At 35.0% G+C, this 12518-nt stretch overlaps 1 protein-coding gene and 1 pseudogene across 1 annotated transcript in view; one reads left to right on the top strand and one right to left on the bottom strand.

The window, feature by feature from the left end:
- LOC102504131 (dystrophin-like) overlaps positions 1–12518 on the top strand; it is a 562607-nt gene that overhangs the window by 118342 nt on the left and 431747 nt on the right. The window lies entirely within an intron of this gene.
- Positions 4635–12518, bottom strand: part of LOC116662180 — a 99838-nt pseudogene continuing 91954 nt past the window's right edge.

Here is a 12518-nt window from a genome sequence, read left to right as displayed (position 1 = left end):
CAACCCTTGGTCTGTTGTAGTCATCTATAGCAGGCTTCCTCAGAAGGATCTCCCTAGATGTATTTCTGATTTTATTTCACTTTATTTCTAAGAACTGGGCCCACGTCAATAAGATTTAGTACTGTGAACTAAAAAATTTTTCATAGGTTAATGTGACAGTAAATGATAGTGATAAATACCATTCTTAGTGGTGTTTAGCAAAATGACAGTTCATTTAAATTTCTGTGATTACTACTGCTTTTTAAATTTTTTATTTTATTTTTTATTTAAAAAATTTTATTGAAATGTAGTTGATTCACAGTGTTACTTTCAGCTGTACAGCAAAGTGATCAGTTATACGCATACATACATGTATGTTTTTTACATGGACCAACTAATTTTTCTTTTATCTTCATGTTGGTTATCCACAGTGTTGTATGTGGTTGTACCGTTGACCCTTCAAAAACATGGGCAGTTAATCTTCATGTAATTTACAGCCGGCCCTCTGTATCGATCGTTCTTCCACATCCTCTGATTGGACCAGCCACAGACATGGATTATTGTAGTATTTACTACTGAAAAATGTCTGCGTTATCAGTGGACCCATGCAATTCCAACCCACTTAGTTCAAGGGTCAACTGTGTATTTGTATGTAATATACACTATACAATTCTAGAGCACACCAGTAACAAACTGTGAGCACTAGCCTGGGCAGTAGATGACACCTCAGGAGTTAAGTAGTATGCACTCTGCACAACCATGTCACCATTGGATCTCTCACATCTATGATTAGAAATGATACTGAGTTTCTCTGGCTTTGTAAGCAATCGTATCCTCATTTCCTCAAGAGGTATGTATGCACACATATCTATACATGAAAAGATAAAAAGTCAGATAGAGCTTTGGAGCAGAATGGTTCAGTATGTCTGGATGAGAAATGGGAAGTAAGGGGAAGTCACAAATCCACCCCCCACCACCAATGTCTCTTAAATGTACTTATTTTCAAATGGAAAGCCTATTGATTAGCATGTCTTTTCCATGGTACAGATTATTTAGTATTGTCCAATAACTGACTAACAAACAGAAGTATCAGGACAGTATCTATTTTAACTGTTAAAATGCAGCATCTTCTTAACTCTGAAGCCATTGATCTTTGGATTAGCTATATAAATAAGTTATATCTAAGATGCATTTTCACAGATCCAGTATGTTGATTTCCAATAAAACAATGGAAATTTGGTTTAACCAAATGTAGCCTTGCTCTCTAACATTAAATACAGAAACACATGTTTAAAGTTTCCTGCTATAAATGACACTAAGTTGTATTATAAAAAAAATAGAGACTAGTTGGGATATATATTTTTTCATTTTAAACAATCTTGCATTCTCTTTATTTTCTTACTGTGTGAAATCACGTGAAATTGTGTGAGCTACCATTTTCTTAAAAAACAATTTTTTACTTAGTGTGGTGAATGAAATAAATTAGCTCAATTCTTTCAGTATTACTAGTGCGAATATAGCTCACTCCCACCCCTATCCTCACCCCTCCCTCCCCCTCCCTCTCCCTCCCTCCCCCCTCTCCCTCCCTCTCCCAACCCTAGAAATTAAGTGGTTTGCTTACAGAAGTATTTGGCTTTACTAAAATTCATTAAAAAATCAGTTAATATTCTTAAAAACAAAACTAAAATCAGTTCTTCTATTTGGAAAGTATTTTTTTAGAAAACTACAACACGATTGGGAAAAGAAGGGGAAAACAATTTGTTATATCCATATTTTGCTTCCCAAGTATAATAGACAGTTGAAGTTTAATATGTTATTTTACTCCTTAAGGAACTATTAATCATTTAATTTTAATATTAAACATTTGAGATACATATGTTAGCAGTTTCTTTTTGATAATTTTTTAAGAAAATGGAATTATAAATTATAAATCATAGTATCATACTAGTATGATAAAAATACTAGTATGATACTATGATACTATCATAGTATGATAGAAGTAAAACAAGGTATTACCTTTCTATTTTTGATATCCATCATTTGGACTAGATATGGAGATTTTTTTTCCTTAAAATGTCATGCTTTTATTTTTTTTTCTATTCAAACTTCCCGTGCCTTAGTTCAAGTAAAGAATGTCATATCACGAAAATGAACTCAGAAAAATTTTTCCTCCTCTTTCTTTCTTTTTTTAAAATTGAAGTATAATTGATTTGTAATATTGTGTTAGTTTCTGGTGTACAGCAAAGTGATTCAGATACAAATACATATATATATTCTTTTTCATATTCTTTTCCATTATGGTTTATTACAGGATATTGAATATAGTTCCCTGTATTATACAGTAGGACATTGTTGTTTACCTATTTTATATATAGTAGTGTGTATCTGTTAATCCCAAACTTCTAATTTATCCCTCCTCCCACCTTCCCTCTTAGGTAACCATAAATTCATTTTCTATGTCTGTGAGTTTCCTATATTATAAATAAGTTAATTTTTATCATACTTACTTCACTTAGTATGGTAATCTCTAGGTCCATCCATGCTGCTACAGACACCATTGTTTCATTACTTTTTATGGCTGAGTAGTATTCCATTTTACACACACACACACACACACACACACACACACACACACACCCACCCCACACACACACACCCCACACACACACACCCCACACACACATTTTCTTTATCCAGTCATTTGACAATGGATATTTAGGTTGTTTCCATGTCTTGACTATTGTAAATAGTGCTCCTGTGAAAAGTGGGGTGCATGTATCTTTCCAAATTAGAGTTTTCTAGAGTTTTGGATATATGCCCAGGAGTGGGACTGCTGGATCATATGGCACCTTTATTTTTCATTTTTTTAAGGAACCCTATTACTGTTTTCCATACTGGCTGCACTCCTTTCTGGAACATGCAGCAGTGGTCAGCATTGACCATTTTCTCCCTTGATAAAAATGTTGCCTTCCCTTGAAATCTGTGCATTACACTCTCCTAGGTTTGTTCCCATTTCCTTGGATGTTTCTCTTCAGTCTGCTTTTTCAGCTGATTCTCTCTACTCAACATTTAAATACTAGGTTTCTGCAGGGGTCAGCCCTAGCATCATTGTCTTCTGACTCTGTATTCCTTTCCATGGTCATTGCTCCCATGCCCCTGGTTTTATTAACACTTATATGCAGATAACTAGCCAAGTTATACCTCTAGCTCATATTTCGCCCATGAGTCCCGGAACTGTAATTTCAATTGACTGGTTGATATCTCCATTTCTTTATGACAAAGTTACTTCTACTCTAAAGTGCCCAAAAGGGAGCTTTCTATCCAGTCCTCAAAACCTGATCTTTTCTCATTGTTCCTTTTATCATTGAATCCAATCCATCCAGTTTTACAAGCTAGAAACCTATTTTATCCTTGAAACTTTTCTCTCTGTCATCCGCTTATGTCTAAACCATCACCAGTTACTGTGGGTTTTATCTCCTAAAATCTTTTGATCCACTTCTCCTCATTTCCTCTCCCTTACCCTAGCCCAAACTGTTTCTCTCACTAGGAATACAGCAGCAATTTCCTTCCTGGTTTCTTGGCTTCACCTCTTACCCAGTCCCTCTAATTCATTCTCTAAAATTCATCCAGTCAGTTAAATTTGATGATATCAGCAGCCGTTTAATCACTTTAGCAGTTACACGGAAAGCAAAATAAATAAATAAATAAAACAAGATCTAGACCTTGTTTCCTTTCCTGTCACATCTCCTGTATTGTTTCACCTACTTCATCACCTTTCTGGTTTTCTTCCTGCTCCTTGAATAGGCTTTGCTTCTTTCTGCCACAGGGTTTTTACACATGCTTTTCTTTCTGTCCTCTCTCTTTTCACCTAGATAACATCAATTTCCACTTAACAGCCACTCTCTCTAGGTATACATCAAAATTCCCTGAGTAGATAAAATTTCCCTACCATGTAACATCCTTCCATAACATATAGCATGTATATGTATGCTTATCAGTCAGACACTGTTGTTAAGTTCCATGAATCCAGACACATCAGTTATTTTTTGATCACCATTGTTTCTCCAGAACCAGGCATATAAATATTTTTAATAATTAATTATATTAGTGTTTAGCATTTTATTGTACACTATTATTACAGCTATTGACATATAAGAACATGTTATAGTAATGATAATTTTATTGCATTTGATGAAAATTTCATATGACAACAAAAGCACTTTAGTTCTGGTTAAAGCTTAATGTGTTTAAATAAATATTGAAGCTATGTTTTTTGTTATTGGGTTTTAGTCCCTTCCTTGATTCCCCAGACTCCATTTTACTCTAGACTCTTTTGGGTTTTGGTATCATTTTGTTTTGTTTTTAACTGTTTTCAACTCATGTATTTTTTTTTCTTTTTTTCTCTGTCTTTGTAAAATCCCAATGACACTTGTCAATGTTAACTGTCTCCTTTATATGAAAGATGTTCTTCCTTGATTCTACACTATTCTAGTTCTTTTTTCTTTTACAGTTGCTGTCGCTTTTCCCTCTTCGCATTTACTGTCTGTGGACATTCTGGAAAAATCAGCCATTTACTCTTTGTTTTTATCTTTGCCTATCTAATTCTTTTGTTTTGTTTTGTTTTTAGAGAAGTCTGGCATTTATTGGCCAGCCGGCTACTTGAGGGAGAGGAAGCGGGAGGAGTGGGTGGCCCCGAAGCCAGCTGGCAGTGCCTCACAGACTTGCAGGGGACTGAGAACTCGGCTAGGTAGTGGCCAGTCATCTCAGGCTTGATCTCCACCTGGGGAAGGTCTCGCCGTTGAACACGCCCACCACGCTGCCCACTGTCTCGGGCAGGATGATCGTGTTGCGCATGTGCGTCTTCAAAGCCTCGGGCTTCTCCACGCGCCGCACGTTCTTCTTGGCCTCACGCAGGCGCGTCTGGAGGGAGTGTGGCTTTCTCCTCAGGCGTGGTTCAGCCGTCGCCGCTGTCGCTCGCTATACAGCTAATATCTGCTGCTCGTAGGACGTGCCCAGCAGCAGGTCGAGGTCCACGCTGTGGTAAGTGAACTTGTGGAAGGTCCACTTCTTCTTTTATTCCACTTCCGCCACCTTGTTAGTTCTTCAGAAAGCTGTCTTAACTCTTGAGGAAGAGATTTGTTTTCTTTCTAGACTAAAAGAGCTTGGAACATGTATTTGGGTGCAAATACGAAGTAGTAACTTCATTTTACGGTGTTCAGAGAAAGAGACATGGAGCATTAAGTGATTCGTCCTTACATATAGAAGATGGGAAGGCTTAAAAGCAAATTGAAAGTAATCCCTTTGAGAAAGGGCAGAAGAGTTTTGCAATGAGAAGTACATTGCACTGTATGAAAATATATTGTTAATAACAACTTTTTCATTTTATAGGGGAAAGACAATAACTTTCAGTCAAACACAAGAAAAAATGCATTATGTAAGTCATAAGTGGAATCTAAAAAAGTTGAATACATAGAAGCAGAGAGTGGGGAGCTACCCACTCTCTACCAGTGGTGGGGAGCTGGGGGAACTGGGGAGGTGTTGGTCAAAGGGTACACAGTGGCAATTATGTAGGATGAATAACTCTAGAGAGCTAATTTACAGCGTGGTGACTATAGTTAGTAATACAGTATTGAAAACTAGAAGTGTCATAAGAGAATAGATTACAGGTGCTCCCATCATGAAAGGTAACCGTGTGAGACAATGGTACGTTAATTAGCTTGACTTTAGTGGTCATTTCACTTTGTGTACGTATATCAGATCATGTTGCACATGTTAAATACATAAAATTTTTACTAAAAATATTTTTTAAAGTGATAACACCAAAGCTGACAAGGATGTAGAGAAACTAAGTCTCTCAATGTTATGGGAATGTAAAATGTTCATACCAGCTTTCTTGTTACTAGCCAGGAATTGGATATAACCCAAATATCCATCAATGGATGTATGTAAAACAAACTATGGTGCATCCATATCATGAAATACTACTTAGCAATAAAAAGAAATGAACTATAGATACTCAGTAAAACAACTATAGTAGATCCCAAAGGCACGAAACTGAAAAAAAAATCAAAAGGTTACATACTGTATTATTCCTTTTATATCACATTATTGAATGACAAAATTATAGAGATGGTGTACAGATTATTGGTTGCCACAGAGTTAGGAATAGGGGTGTTCTATATAGGGGTGCCACAAGAGAGACTGTGGTAATGGACATGTTCTATGCCTTGATTGTGGTGTTTGTTATACAAAGCTACACTTGATGAAATTGCATAGAACTACACAAACACACACACACACAGAGGGTCACAAATCAGTGCACATATAACTGGTAAAATGCACATATAACTGGTAAAATCTGAATAAATTCTATGGACTATACCAGTTAATTCTCAGTTTTGATGTTGTACTATAGCCACCTAAGATGTCAGCATTGTAGGTGGTAGGATGAAGATTGCACAGGACATTCCTGCATATTTCTTCACAACTTCCTGTGAATCTATACTTAATGCAAAATAAATTACTTTTTAAGTACAGTGTTAAGCCTTTAACAAACCCTCAGTGTCCTAAAGGTCAGAGTATTGTCACCAGACCTAATCAGTGAGTAAGTCTTACAAATTAATAAATCCACCACTCGGTACAGACAAAGGATGGTTTAATGCTAACTCACTAGAATGCAATCCATTTCTATTATACAGGAACATGCATCACTTATTGAACAAAATGTCATTGTGATTTAAGCCTTGTTCTAAATGTCCTACCTTGTGAGATATTGTGCTTTGGGTTGTTTATGATCAAAAAGCCTATATGGGAAGGGCTGGCATTTCAGAAGTTAGGTCCATAGGCATGGTAATTGGACAGGGCCTGAGACTACTTAGCTTTTCAACCTTACTCTAGCTGCCAAGCCAAGTAATGATGGACAAGCCAATATTTAGCTATTACTTTTTAAGTGCATGGCACTGAGCTGAGCGTATATAATACTGATCATTCTCAAAAATATGTTAGGAATAATAATGTTGCTTCATAAGGCTACTTCTTGTTGGCATTAAAAAGGGGATATATGAAATTGCTTCATGAGTGACAAAGGTGTTGTGAATAATTTTTGTACTTTATATTATTATAACTATTAATATTCATGAATAGCTCCCTTAAATGTAACTTCCAACGAAATAACAAATTGTATAAACAGATAATATAGATCAAGATAATCTCTGAATGTGTGTATATGTATGTATGTATATGATCTCCTTACTTTAGTCTTAAACAAATTTGTACTTCTCATTATTTCCGAGTTATGTTTCTAAAACACAAATCAGATCTTGTACCTTTAGCTTAAAATCGCTTAGAGAATCCTCTAGCTACAGGGTGAAATTCAAGCCCCCAGCACACAGGACCGTTTACAGTGTGGTTATCTGTTCACATCTCTCACCTCTTTATCTGCTGTTCCTCACCATGAGCACTTCTCTTCAGCCATAGAATTGTGGTTCTACAAATAAGTCGTATAATTTCTTATCTATGATCTGTTCCTACTTCCTGGAATGTTCTCAAAAAACAAATCACTACATGTCTTCCACTAACAACTTCTATTCATTATTTTAGCGTTTGTTTATGGAACACCATCAAAAAGTGTTCCTGACTACCCTCTGTCAGGATAATGGTACCCCTGTTCTGTGTTTACTGAAAATTCACTCTAGATAATTCTAGGCAAGTTATTATATCCTCTTTTTCAGTGTCAGGTTGTTTCTGATTTAATTCCTTGCTCCTTAAGAGGAAGGTTTGTTCCTGTTATTTATGGGTTCCTTGTGCCTAATTGTCTGGAGGCATCAAATCATTATGTGTTTGAAACTCAGGTTTCCAGACTGAAAAGGGTTTCTGTCTAACAGTGAATACTGGTATGTATTATTGTATTTGCATACACATACATGATAACTAATGAAACAGATAAGGATAATCTTTAGTACATGATTTTGTCCTGAGTAGTCAATGAATTGTAAAAGTTAGAAACCTCAGACTAAAATATTTGTTACTAAATCTAGATCATTCATGCAATCAGGAGTGTTTTTGATTTATCTCTGTAATTTTTTTCTGTTTTTTCTTAGTCTTGAAAGAAATGTCAGAGATAAAAAAAGTCCAGTGCTATACAGTATGACCTTGTTTATTTTATATATAGTAGTCAACAATACTTCAATCAAAAATAGTAATAATAATTTTTAAAAAAGAAAAAAAGCCCAACTTGTGGGGATTACTTTGAGGGGCTGCGAAGCTGACATATGGAGATACGTTGGGTGATATGAAATTAACACCAAGCTATAGAGACACAGAAAGGGTAGAAATTGGGGGAATTGCTTCTGTTCACACGTTCAAGCCTGCTGAGCCTGCTGTTCTTTGATATGGGCACAGGAGCTTTAAGTATCCGACTGGGTATCTGAGGACAAATTGCTAAGAAAGTGAATGGTTGGCTTGGACTATCTCGAAGACAAGTGTTTGCTTCTGCTTGAGCTATTGTTGGAGTTTCCCTGAAGGGACTTAGAACGGAATGTCCATTCCAGGGAGTGTTCAGTTTCAGATAGCTGCCTTCCTGAGCTCATTTTCCACCCTGAGGGCTGGCCACAATGATTGGAAATCTTTCATCTGTTTTAATCTGGAATGGAGCTCATTTATAAAAGGAAAGTTAGTCATTGGGTAACTATGTGCACAAGCGAAGAGCCCCATTACACGTATTCCCAAACTCAAGGTGAGAAATGTCTATTGAATGACTCAAACATATAGAATTGAAGGGTCTCTTAAAACAAAAAAAGCGTCTACTGAGTCAGTCTCACAGCTTATTCTTATTTATTTGGTGGAATCTTTTGCACTAGAAATGATATTTATAAATATTTTCTTGACAAGTGACTACGAACTGTATTTGGTGCACTATGTTAACATACTATTCATGCATTACAGAAATCCATACATCGGGTGTACCCAGGCATTTTGTGAGAAAAACTGCCTTGAGTGATAATGATTTGCCGAAGCAGTGGGCCCTCTGACCTGATTTTAGAATGAAATTGAGTTTCTGCAAACTAATATAGTAACTTTCTCTTTAATATTTTATCTTCAAATACATTATTTGTATTAAAAACGTTTTTATGGGACATCATGACAATGTATTTTGCCTTGAAAAACTTTAACCAAAGAAAAGACATGACGTAGACATTTTATCCACAATTGATGATGATAGCTCTATGATAAAATTTTCTTAAGAAAGGCATACATTACTGTTGTATTAAGTTTTCAACTAAAATAGATTATATGTCCAATTTTTGATCTCCATATGACAAAAGTAGAGAGCTATCCAACCAGAAAACAATCCAGGCCTTGAATAATATGTTGTACCTAAACTAAGTTCATAAGGCATTCTCCTGCCTGGGGATCACATTGCAGAAATGTGGTATCCAATTGAAAACTGAAACTGTGGACTGTGAATAAGAAATAGAGGAGAGTTGATTTCTAATCCAAGACATTTAGAGATCAAGTTGTACTGCTGAGCAATTAATTTTCATGTATCCATTATCTATTATAATGGATGATAATGATGAAAACATTCCTTATATATAGTTTAATTCTTAAAAAAACTGCGGTGAGGAAGTATATTACCATTCCCACTGACAAATAAGGTAACTGAGTCTATATTATTTGTATTCTAATTTGGTTAATTTTATTAGCTCTATTAGATTACTCCCATGTGGATGTTGCAAGCCATGTCTTATACATGCTTATATTCTCACAGATCTTAGAATATGATTATGTGCTAGGGAGAAGCTTAATAAATGTGTGTTGAATTAATTCATTTATATCTAAAAGTGATGGAAGGAGTGATCAGTTGCCCATAAATTTCTTTTGATCATTACGTCTGATATTTTAGAAATATAGTATAGAAAGAATCTCACATAATTTAAAAAAATAGAATTATCCACATATACGCCCAGAGTTCTCAAAAATTACACAGGCTATTGATCCAGCCTGCAGCTCAGGTTTAAAATGCATTTGAGCTTTTCATGTGTTTTAATTGTTCACATTAAAATATTATACCCAGATAGACATTCCCTTTTGGAATCTTGAGTACTTAAACAAAAATATACCCTTTATAATGTAAGTATAAAAAAAGATACCAATCGATTAATATGCCAGGTATCTTTCCAATTGTAAGAAACCATTAAAATTGTACACATACATTCTGAGTGTAGTGTATCTTTTATCAAAGAACATAATCAATTGTTATAAATATTCAAATATTTATTCAGATACTTATCTGCTATATCCTTACATTAGTTTTAGAGTTCTTTCAAATATAAATTCCTGTGGGTGTAAAAGGGAGTTCAGAGTTTGTATATAGAGGGAGAAAGAACATCTGGCTTTCAATTTTGTACTTAGAATTCATTTGGATCCATTTTAGAGAGTTTTTTCCCTTTAAGATGAAATCCAGCTTTCATGTTATATGTATGTTTGTGTGTCTCTGTGTGTGATTGTATGTGTGTGTATTTGTATGTCATAAAGAAAGAAAAACACAGGGGTCCAATATGTGATTTCTAAGATAAGGTATTATCCAACTAAAATAGTTAACTTGGGAGATGTGAATTACTTTTTGTTACTGGATATGATTTTAACAGTCCCTTAAGTTCATTCCCTCTAAAATGAAAAAGAATAATCAACTGCTTAAAGATAATTTTAAAGTAAGCACGTATCATTGCTATATAAACCAGAATACACAGAAGGTTTTTAAAGCAGTAGGACATATTTCCTCTCCAGCCTAAATTTAAAAACTGATGAAATTTTAGATCTCAATAAGTTTAATACATATAAACAAAATGCTCATTTAACTATAAAATCTGTGTACCTAATTTCCAAGGCCTAGAAATTAAGTAATTTGAAATTAAATTGCAACCTATTACTAGGCATTAGTCAGGAATATTATGTTATAGCATCTGTTACTTCCTCTGAGTTAGGTGTGTATTTCTTGGTATTAGTAGTCAATTTATGACTACGAATATGCATGCAGCCCAAAAGCAGAGCATGCATTTCATTGACTGCAATTACAAGCATGATTTTTGACATCTTATTCATTGGGAGAGTGTCATTTAATGTTAATTGAAATGAATGTGAATGCTTTCACATTCTTAGTTAATAAATTTTCTTATTGAATAAAACCTATCATGTCTGGTGTGCTTTGAGGATCGAGAGTGTTCCTTTAAATAAAGGAGAAGAAAGGGCCAAAGGAAGTGAGATGGCATCTTTTGTGCTAGTTCCAACATGAGTATTTTGTAGAAAAAGAAATAAAGCCTTCTTTAGATGTAGGCAAAGTGAATAGTTTGGCATTCCTTCTTCTTAATTCCTAGACTTTTGTGCCTGTTTTTCTTCTATCGCACTTCATTCTTGCCTTTAATTCACTTGTCTATAGGACTGTTTCTCCCAGTAGGCAGTGAGTTTTGCACAGTGACTACTGTTATTTCTGTATCACTTGTGGTTAGCCAAGTCTGTAGTGGCTGATGCTTAGTAAATGGTGACTGAGTGAATGGATCCTGACATGGCTGATGTCTGATGTCATACTTGTTTGGATTTGGTTTTGGTATGAACAGTGGGAAGAGAAGTCGCTAGTGCTAAGCAGTACTGTATATTCAAATGGATTTCTTGGGTTTATACATTGGAGTAGCTTAGACAGTGAAGGAGATAAACTGTTAAAACAGATATGTGTAGTCAAGAAGTATTTGTTCATCTTGAAATCGCTAAAGGAGAAAATTCAGATCCCCTTTCTAGGTGACTATTAATATCTGTGAAAATTCTTGTAAGTCATAAAATACCATGACAATATAAGAAATTTCCCATGAAGAAAAAACTCACTGACTTCTTAGTTCATTAAGATTAGTGATGCAGTCATAACATTGTAAAATGACTGTAACTCAATAAAAAAAAAAAGTTAAAAAAAAAAGATCAGTGATGCTGTATGTGGTTGATGGTCACACTCTGTTGCTTAGAAGAGATACACCATATGATCCAACAAAATTTTCCAAATTTTTAGGGGTTCCCCACTTCCTTCCTTCCTAACACATACTGAATTTCAGGCATCACAGTAAATGTTATATCACAGTAAATGTACAAAATGTTAAAATTTACAGCACAGTAACTGTGAAGTTGAAAGAAAAATGAAACATAGTTTCCATCCCCTACAAAGAATAAAACTATACAAGTCCAGTGAAATATGGAGATTGCTATGAGGTAGGTTTATACAAGTTGCAGTGGCAGCATGTGGGAAGGAACACCATAGTCTGCAAGGAGATCCAAGATTTTCAAAAAAGCTGAAAGAATTGGGCTGAGGCTTAATGAGGAAAAGAATTTGTCAGACTGAGAAGCAAGAAAGGACATTTAAGATAGAAGGAACAGCATGTATAAGAATGTGAAGTAAGTGCAGTATATTTAGGAAATTAAATAAATGGATATTAATCAGGTCCTAAACCCAATAATATGGCATGAGCAAAATACAAGTTAGTCAGATCATGATGAGC

The sequence above is a fragment of the Camelus ferus genome, chromosome X (assembly GCF_009834535.1).
Source record: "Camelus ferus isolate YT-003-E chromosome X, BCGSAC_Cfer_1.0, whole genome shotgun sequence".
NCBI classification, from domain to species: Eukaryota; Metazoa; Chordata; class Mammalia; order Artiodactyla; family Camelidae; genus Camelus; species Camelus ferus.
Note: the sequence above shows the minus strand (reverse complement) of the source record. Positions and strands in the feature narration are given on the sequence as shown.